This window comes from Alligator mississippiensis, chromosome 5 (assembly GCF_030867095.1).
Source record: "Alligator mississippiensis isolate rAllMis1 chromosome 5, rAllMis1, whole genome shotgun sequence".
Taxonomy (NCBI): Eukaryota; Metazoa; Chordata; order Crocodylia; family Alligatoridae; genus Alligator; species Alligator mississippiensis.
Genome location: NC_081828.1, coordinates 160,590,379 through 160,600,630, shown reverse-complemented (window position 1 = coordinate 160,600,630; position 10,252 = coordinate 160,590,379).

The following is a 10,252-nucleotide window of genomic DNA, read 5'->3' as shown; positions in this document are numbered from 1 at the left end:
AACAGGCAAGGTAAAAGATGGTTTGGTGTTGGAATCTAATTATCTGTGTGTAACTGGATCTTATATAGAGAGGCAATAGAATAGTATGGTTTTGAGGATATTTTGGAAGCATGCTTCAAGACTGAGAGAAGGATATTATTTTAAATGATGACTTTCTAACTGGAGAAACAGAAGCTGCAAGGATATGTGTGTAGAAATGCGAACTGTAATATAAAAATGTAAGCAGTTTAATATAGAAATAAATGAGCAGTGTATGGCCATTTTTTAAAATGTTGGTACTGAAGTAAAGTGCTCTGAATCCACAATTATTCTCTTTAATAAGACCCCGATTTACTATGAAATTCCATGTGCAAAATGTTAAGCATATGTATCATCCTCCTCCTCCTATACAGCATGAGAACACGTCTCCTTTAAAGCTACACTTGTTCAAGTGTCTTGCTTCATTGATCATCTGTGGATGATGTTTAAAGGTGCTGGGCACTCTTCAGGTTACAATAATTTTGCCTGAGCTGGACATCAATGTTTTAATGCTACAGTATAATTGATATAAATCTTTTTCCATGAATAAAGTATAAATCTCTACATTTGCAATTGGTTCTTTCCAGATCTTGTACCATCCTTCCCAGTGGAGCCTACTATAGAATTAAAGCCTAACTTGGTCACTCCTTGTTTGCCATTTAAACTCCATGAAGTAGTTCAGCAGGTAAACATTAGTTTTGTAGAACTGTATCACTGTGTTTTTAAGTTAAGATTTTGAAAAGTGTTTGAATAAACACTGACTCAAAAGACTGTATTTAGATGCTGAGCATTCTGAAATTCCCTCCAAAGCCCAATTTGGTCTATATTTGTACTAGCTTCCAATAAACTCCTGCATGAAATCCAAGGTGGGGGTTCCCTGCACCATCCCCACTTGGTGACTGTGCCTCCTGGGTCTGGGGGAGGAGCACCTAGGGTCTCCCTGCAGGCAATCGCCAAGCCAAGGAGGTGTGGGGGGAGAGGGAGGGTTCCCCAGCGGGCTCCCTGGCAGACCCAGAAATGGACCAGAAGTAGTTCTGGTCCACTTCCAGGTTTGCCACCAAGCATGTGGAGAGCCCCTTCCCTGCACTCCTGTGAGACGCTCCATTTGCCCCAGAATTGCAGGCATCACGAGCCGCACCTGCTACCTCAAGGTATGTAGAAAAAACTTTTTTAAAGCTGTGTCTATGTCCAAATCGCTGATTCTCTGAATCGGCATTGAATCTTCAGATTCGAACAAATCGAATTGGGGATGGTGATCCGAAATCAACGAATAGGGCCTGCTTTGCACACCCCTAATGAGACATGAGAGGCTACTGGAGCATGGGAATTGCCATACTTCAGCAGACTTGATTAATTGAGTCTGCTCTGATGTGCTAGAACTACAACACATTGGAGCAGCCTCCCTGCTTATGTAGAGGCACATAATGTTTTTATTGGGCAGTGTGTATATCTGCAAGTTCTATTCAGATTCCTTCAGCTTTCATGAAAAGCCTTCCCAGGCCAGAAACTTAACCATTTTTATTATGGCAGCCTTTTTTCGTGCCATTGAAGTACCCGTATTAGTGCTCACCTCTAGTTGTAATGATCATTCTAAGATATCTCCAATAAATAGCTGGACTTCTTATGAAACATTATGTGCTCGTATTTTGAGGGTTTATCCTTTTAAGTCACAAATAAATGAAATATTTCCTAACAACTATAGTAACACTGTTTACATCTGTTGGTTGTTTTTGTTTTGTTTTTTAAAAGAATTGGGCTGCATTCTCTTCCCAAAGCAGTAGATTTTCTTTAGTCCTCAAAATTCAGCTCAAACTCGTTACCAAAAAATAAAAAAATACCCCAAACTGACTATGAAACAAGTGACTCACTGACTCAAAGAATCTGAACCAGTCAATTGAGAAATATTTGTGAGCTTGGTTTATATTCCAAACAGCAAATGAATTGCTGTACTCAGAATTCTAATATGCTATCTGTGGTTCATACTTAATGAAATACACCAGGAGAGGAGATCACCAGCACAATCAAATGTGGGGTTGAAGAGATGTTTCACTTTTTGCTCATCTTTCTGCAGAAAGAAATTTGCATATTATTTGCCATTTAAGAAGAGCATCCTGCAGCTGTATGCTGGAGTATCACAAGGAGAGTTCTACCTAAGAATAACAGATGCAGGGCAGGAGCCTTGTTATAGTCAGTATAGTAATCAATGGGGAGCAAAGTAGAATCAATGTTAATTGATCAGTAGGGTTTTAAAATAATTGGCATTCACTTCAATTGCTTGACAAAATAACAGCTAGTAGCTGAAGTCTAGCATTTTCCAACTCTTCTCCAAAGTGCACATAAGTGCTGCTGTGATATAGGAAGTGCTATGCCTAGCAGGATATAGCCAGTAGCTTCTCAATATGCTGGAGCTACACATGAAATTAAATGTAGGGAAGAAGTAGGCCATAGGATCTGGCAGCACTTCTGCTCAGTACAAACCAGTAAATACTCACACCCATGGCTGATTAATGCATGTTCCTCTGCTGCCTTAAACTATAAAGGCAGAATTTGTGGTTGTCTAACTGGCCTTGCACAATCCTAAATTAAGCTTAGATATACAAAGGCAGTATTCTGATTTTTGACTGAAGAAGGAAGGGCTGCAGAATCAGGCCACAAAATAAAACAGATAAAAAGACACATCTGTCTGCCTTCACTGTTTACATTTTAAGAGTAGAAATGTCCTCACATGCTGGAGAGCTAGCTAACTGCTGTAGCAGTAGTAAGAGTGAATTTCACTTATAGAAAGTATACTTATAATTTATTTAAAAATTATGGTGGTACACACCCACATATATGTCAGAAATGGGGTAAGAAAACAACAAGCTTACAGAATTGACAATGGACACTGTACAAACAGTCAGATAATCATCTTCACAGGATTCTTGAAAGGCTATATATAAAAAAGCAATGGATTATATTGCCTGTCTCATACCTGGAACTTGAAAGACAGCATCTTCTATAGACCACATTCACATCTCAACACAAGGATTTTCATATTGAGTCAGAGTGAATCATCCATATCTTCTCCTTTAACACCATCCAGTTCTGACCAAGACAGATTGTGATCTGACAAAACTGAATTCCACATCCTCTGATATGGAGACACTGAAGAACAACAGAACATGGTTAGAAAAATGACTGGTCTGGTTGTTTGGTCATTAACTTAGGAGATGGGAGACTTAGCAGTGTTCTGTCTGATTCTGAGGCTAGTAAGATTGCTAGGGTCTATATATAATAGATGCAAACACTTGGTGGCCTCCCAGTGGTGTGGAAGGTACAGACTTGGCTCTTTCCCATGTCTGAAAGAGTTCAAACTCACATATTTCACCTTCCCAGAAGGGTCCTGGGTTCCAGGCTGGAGACTGTTTTATAGTAAGGACATTTTATACTCTTGCCATTGGAGCTGGTCTACTATGCAGAATTAAAAACAAGATTAATGGGGCCAGAATGACAGCACAAGAGGGAGAATAACTCTGTAATCTAGCAATTAGGGTACTTATCTGGCAGGGGAGAATCCTAGTTTCCAGTTTGTGCTCCAAAGACTATTTCAGCCTTTCATTCTCTCTGAACAGTAACGCAGTTCCAAAATGAAGAGCAGAAAGTGTATTTACTCCAGCGCAAGAACTATTCTGGTGGCTAGGGCACCCTGGAGAGAGATGAGGTATGTAGGTTTGAGTTCCCTGCTGCAGTGATGAAAATTGATCTTTGTGGCATTAGCTGCTTTGTGCTTGTAAAAGAAAGTGTCCACTTTCACTGAATGTTACCGGGACCCCAATTATGTAAGTATGTTTTGAAATCATCTACCAGACCAACCGCTTGCAAGTCGATAGAAGAAGGACTAATTTTTAGATTCAGATTAGGCTGAGGCATGAGTTAGGCACTGATATGCTCAGCTCTTTCAAGAGTGAGGGACTTCCAGGCATTTGCTTCAGGCACTTAGGGTTAGGGGGGCAACCAATGAGGAAAGAGATCACAATCAAGATCACAATTTTAACTTGCATATCTAAATTCCACTAAGCCCCTCTTTACGTGCCTTTGTCGTGTTTTGAGTCTAGCCATAGCCACTCTGGTTCCTGAGTTCCTTTATGTTAAAATAGGAATAACATTGCTTTCTATCTCTGAGGGGAGTTGTATGGACAATGTCATGACTGTGAGGTAACCATCCTTCAATAATGGAAGCTAGGTAAGTACCACAGATACATTTGCCTTCCTGATAAGCTGCCTACAGTTTGCCTTCGTGGAACTCCTGCAGCTGTAACATGACCCCTATATGGCTACTCTTGGTGAAACAAAAAGAAGAAATACTGGCTGCATTTACATGAGATGCTGACTGTGCAGTACTGCTGGTTACTGCACAGTCATTTAGTAATTGCATACACAAGCTGTGCAGTAACCAGCATTACTGCATAGCAGTGTCCCTGAATGGCTTTTTTTACTGACTGTGCAGTAGGGGTATGCGAAACAGGCCATATTCAATTCGAATTCAGCCTGAATCAGGGACAGTGATTCAATTAGTTGATTCAGATCACTGTCCCCGATTCGATTAGGCTGATTCCGAATTTGAAGATTCAATGCTGATTCGGAGAATCAGCAATTCGGTCATAAACACAGCTTTAAATGTTTTTTCTACATACCTTGAGGTACTAGGCACGGCTCATGAATTCTGCTATGCTGGGGCACATGGAGCTTCCCACAGGAAGGCGGGGGGGGAGGGGGCCTGCATGCTCTGTGGTGAACCTGGAAATGGACTGGAAGTACTTCCAGTCCACTTCCGGGTCTACCGGGGAGCATGCTGGGGACCCCCCATACACCCTCCAGCTTGGCGCTCAGCTGCAGGGGGACCCCAGGTGCCTCCCAAGACCCAGGAGGCACCAGCTGCTGAGCCGGGGAGTGTACGGGGGGGTCCCCTGCGCATTCCCTGGTGGACCCGGAAGTGGATTGGAAGTACTTCTGGTCCACTTCCGGGTCTGCTGCTGAGTATGCTGGGGAGCCCCCCACGCTTCTGTGGGACACTCCATCCTCCCCACCATTTCAGCATTCATGAGCCACCTGGTACCTTGAAGTATGTAGAAAAAACATTTAAAGCTATGTCTATGGCCAAATCATCAAATCTCTCCAAATCGATTCAGAGGGTTCCAATTTGATTCAGAGAGATTAAAGGGTCTCCTGATTTAATTTGATTTGGATTTGGAGATTTGGCCACTGAATCGGGCTGAATCTCCGCCAAATCTAATAAGGGACCGAAGCTTCGCATAGCCCTACTGCACAGTAGCATCACATCACGCTTCATGCCACATGACACTACTTCACAGTAGTAATGAGCTACTGCTCAGTCAGATTCTCATGTAGACACAGCCTCTGAGATAAAAATGAAGAACTAAATTTAATTGCTGTTTTTTAAAAGAACATCAATAAGTGAAATATATTAGAGGTTTGCTGTTCATAGACTGTAAGCAGAAGGCTAGAAGGACATTTCTAAGACATTTAATATTAGTAAGAAAGCTTTCCATTATCTTAGTTGTGGGAAATGTTACTCAATTAATTCTTTCTGAATCATATAGTGTCTAAATTTATGTTGTTTTGCACTTACTGTACATGCCAATTTTTAATTGTGTAAATATGACAGAAATGCATTGATCACCTGTCCTGAGTGTTTAATCAAACTCTATTATATGGCTAACCATAAACTACCTAACTGATAGTTATTGCTCTTAAATGTGAGTAACTATGGATCAGACCTGAATAAAAGACTTAATCATTTATGCTGTTTCTCTTGAGTCTAATGTAAGTTTCTACTTCCTGGAACAGAAATGTTTTCATACTTTTCTATTAACTTTCATCTTGGCTTTGTCTACTTTTATGTAAAGTATACTGATTTATTAGAAAGCTCACTCTACAGTAAACTGATAATTGGATGCTGTTGAAAGAATGAGTTTCATTGATCTAGTCAATGACCACAGACATTACTGAAGTAAACCTCTTAACAGTGCTTGGGCGTATTTTGGCCATGATCAATGTTCGTGATCTTGTAGTTTTTTTGTTTTATTTAGCACTATCTGCATTGATTTAAACCTGCAGCAGATTTAATGTGTTAAATTTATCTTGACACAAAATTTCATTACTTTTCAGTCGATGAAAACTTCTCTTTGTTTATTATGGATTAAAAATCATCTTTGACAGTCTGTGTAAATAATCTATGTGTACCTGTTGCATCAATATTCATGTGCTATAGATAAGTAAATGGAAATATTTGAGGGTTTGGGTTTAAATAAATTAGACAAATTTATATTGCACACAATGCCTAACTAAAGGCCATGTAAAGGACTTTGTAATACCAAGTGTGTGGAAGATGTAAAGGCAAACTATCTTTTTTTATTTTCCTTTAACTCTTCTGTTCTTTGAGAGAGAGAGAACTTCAGGTGCTGTGTTAAAGTGAATATATAGTATCCACATCCTACTACAGCTCAGTGAGTTCCCATCCTAGAAATACACATATGTATTTATACGCCTGTGAGTATTCCCACTGAAATCCAAGGTCTCCATCCCTCTCTATTTCAGTGGGAATACTCAGTAATTTCAAGTTAAGCATGGATGTAGGTGGTTTCAGGAAAAGGGCTCAAAGCTCCCAGTACTAAAACTAACTCAATGCAGGTGCATCCAGGTCAGTGATTTCCACTGATTTCCTTTGAGAATTAAATAAGTGTGACCCTTAAATCCACAAGTATAGCAGAAAAAAACCTTATGGTATATGCTACTTCGAGTGTGCTTTATAAAAAAGAAGAGCTTCTTAAAGTAGTTAACCAATGTTTAAACATAAAAATATGTTGGCAACTTGAATGTTTAATCTAAAAGAAGATTCTAGGCCACCTTTTCTTCTCCTAGATGGTTAGAATGTAAGCAGTCTTTTGTTTTAAGAAAAGTCTAGTCTATACCTTTAAGGGTAGATGATTCAGCTGACAACGCTTCCAGGAAGGTCTGCAGACAGTTTGTTCATACACTGGAATCTTTTTGGCTTGTAGGTAAGTTTCCAGGAGTTTACATTAGTGTAATTTACTAAATATTGTTAATGCTAAAATATTTTTCTTGTGTTCCTAGCTCTCCTATATGTTGCTGAACCTGTTCCTTGGAAGAAACTGTTGTAAAGAGTAAAGAGAGTTAAGTAATATAGAACTGTGGTTTAGTGGTGGTGTATTAGAGGTGAACTTCTAATTTTTTTACACAAAATTACTGGAGTTGTGATTAGGTTTTACTTTCATTTTGAGTCAGTTCCACTTTCAGGAATGCAGTATTCTGGGTGGGGACTATCTGTTTGTTTACTAACTATTGTTCCTTGGATTGCATTTTTTTATAGAAACAGTTCTATTATTTTCAAGAATTATAAAATCCTATTCTTATAAAATCTGTGTTTAGGGAAAAACTTTGAGCAAAATATCAGAGGGCTTTTTTCTGTTTTTCTGTAACTATTAACCAGTAGGTGAAAGGAATTATTTATACAATCAAATGTTATGCATATTTTGCTAAATTTATTGCTAACTACAAGCAGTGGTTCAATAATCTGAAAAAATTTTAATTTAGTTTTTTTGTAGAAACATTTTTTTTCATTTGTAGTGTAAAATGCAAATAATCTGGGAAAAATCTGCACTTTGTTTTCATCTGAATTTTGATTTGTGAGTTGATGTTGAAAGGAATTAAAAGTGAGATACCTGTTATTGCAAAAAAGGGGGAGAGGGGTGAGAAAGGACAAAAACAAACCCTCCCACAAGCTCAGAAAAAAACAAATATTTGGGGTACTCAGCTTTAGAGTGCAGATGGTGACATTAATACTTCATCAGGTGCTTAATCTCTAGATCCTTGTGCCCTAAGCAAATCCAACCTCTAGGTAGGGAGATGAGGCAGAGTTCAGATAGTCCCATCCAGAAGTCAGGGAGTAATAGTGGCACTGTTCCACAGAAACCACTTTAATCCTGGAGTAGTGTATGTTGGATCTTCACATAGCTGTTCTAGGTAAAGGGAGTTGGGTCCAGGTGGACATATATAGAACTGGATCCCACTGCCCCCAGGCCCTATCCATGATGCCATAAGAATATATGCATTTGTCTATCCAGGTGCGATTATAGTAAATTTGAACTTGTAAACTGTAAAATATGTATATGCGTTCTTGTTTGCATTTTGTAAAGGACAACTGAAAGTTAGGAAGATGACTTTTTTCTGTTTTGTTTTTTTCTTTATCCTATGTGGCCTACATTTCTAAAGCAGAAGTAATAGAAAGGTCATAGCATTGTTTTGCTGGGCAGCTATAGAAAGGAAATAATCAAATCTACAAGTACTCATTCTGTGGGGGTGGATTTTGCAACAGATTTGATAGCAGAGCAGTTAATTTCCCTGGTGACCCAAGTGAGATAGTATAGTTTTATCTTTTTCAGAAAATTAAGAGTAAATTGTCTGGTTCAATAACTTACCAACTACATTTAGATAAGCATTTTGTGTGTTTATTAAGTTGTTTATTTCGTGTAATAATACTAGTGATTTAATAAAGATAAGAATTCAGATGAAAGTCAACAAACTTCCCATTATGCAGCTGGTCCATTTCAGGCAGTAAGAATAAATTAAAAGATAAAATGTGCTCTCTTGTTTGATTAAGAGACCAAAATTAGTCATTGTGAAAGAGAAATGTTTCAAATTGAAAGAAGAAGCTTTCATTCTCAGTGCTCAGAGATAGAAGTACATGTGTAGTGAAAGGTCTATAATCTGAACATTTAACTGCCTTATTGTATTATTTTTAAAGAAATGGGACTGGAACGTGCTTATGCTTCATAGAGGAGATCATCAGTTACAAATAATGGAAAAATATGATATATTTAGAAATAGGATAATAGCTATAATTGCTGCAGCATTCTATATAGTAATAATACAGTTTATTTTATGGCAGAATCATTGAGTTCACAATGTAGAATAGAAACAAGAGAATTTCCCATATTGCTTTTGAATTCCATATAGAATAAATATCTGTTTATTGCCCATCTATATGCACATATGGTAAACCCCAAAGCCTGATTGTCAGAGAGAAAAGATTAGTGTGTGTCTATTAAACACCAAAGACCTCTAAGTGCTTTTATTTTCTGGTTTCTTAAAAGCTTGATCATGCCCTTCTATATGCAATCTGCATTACTGTGTATCATCGGAAAATAGCTACTTAGCTTGTGCATGCATGTGTAAGCAATTGATTTTTTTCCAGGGTATTTCACTGGGTGAGACTGCATTATTTTCAGGGCAAATCTGATCATAAGATACTGTTAAAGAACATTTCACTAGCCATCTGCTAGTGATACCAACAAAAATAGGGACAACTGAACCCTATGTCTCTAAGCAGTTTCAATCTTGTGGTCCTTCAAAGACAAACAAACAAAAAACCCTTTAATGGGAAACAGAGTTACAGAGCAAATATACTAAAGACAGTGAAAGCATTCCTATAACAACTAAAAAAAGCGAATGTAAACTGTGACAGTGATTAAAAAATAGGAATAATAAAAAATGGATCATGGTACCATTAGTGTCTTGCAGTAAATTTACCACGATGCCAGGATTTTCCTCAGTTAACAAAGATGCTGATTCACTGAGAACCCATTTGCATATGTTGTTAAAATATCCAAAGTCTATGTGGCATTTTTCTTTATTGGGGAACAGCAAATGCTTGGATCATCTTGCACTGTTGGTCAGCCCTGCCCCCCACTTAGATTGTGAGCTTTTGGGGGCAAAAACACCACTTTGTTCCATGTCTGTGCAGCACCTAGCACACTGGGGTCCTGGCTTATGACTAGAGTGTTGGCCTTGCCATAGTACAACTAATAAAATAATTGTCAGACTGCCAGCAAATAAGTTAAGAGTGGGTTTCTAAGGAAATTATAGAATCATGAAAATTAGGATTAGAAGGGACCTCAGGAGGTCATCTGGTCAACCCCCTGCTCATAGCAGGACCATCCCTAGCTATATCCTCCCATCAAATATCTAAACAAAAGAATCCCCAGCAAGAACTAAAAATTTGCAGGGGTAACTCATACTGTACCTGTTAGGTGCCTACTAGGGCTGTGTGAAGTTTCGGGTGCTGATTCAATTTGGGGGAAATTCAACCCAATTCGGTGGCTGAATCTCCAAATCAGAACTGAATCAGGAGACCAATAAAAAGGTCCAAATTGAT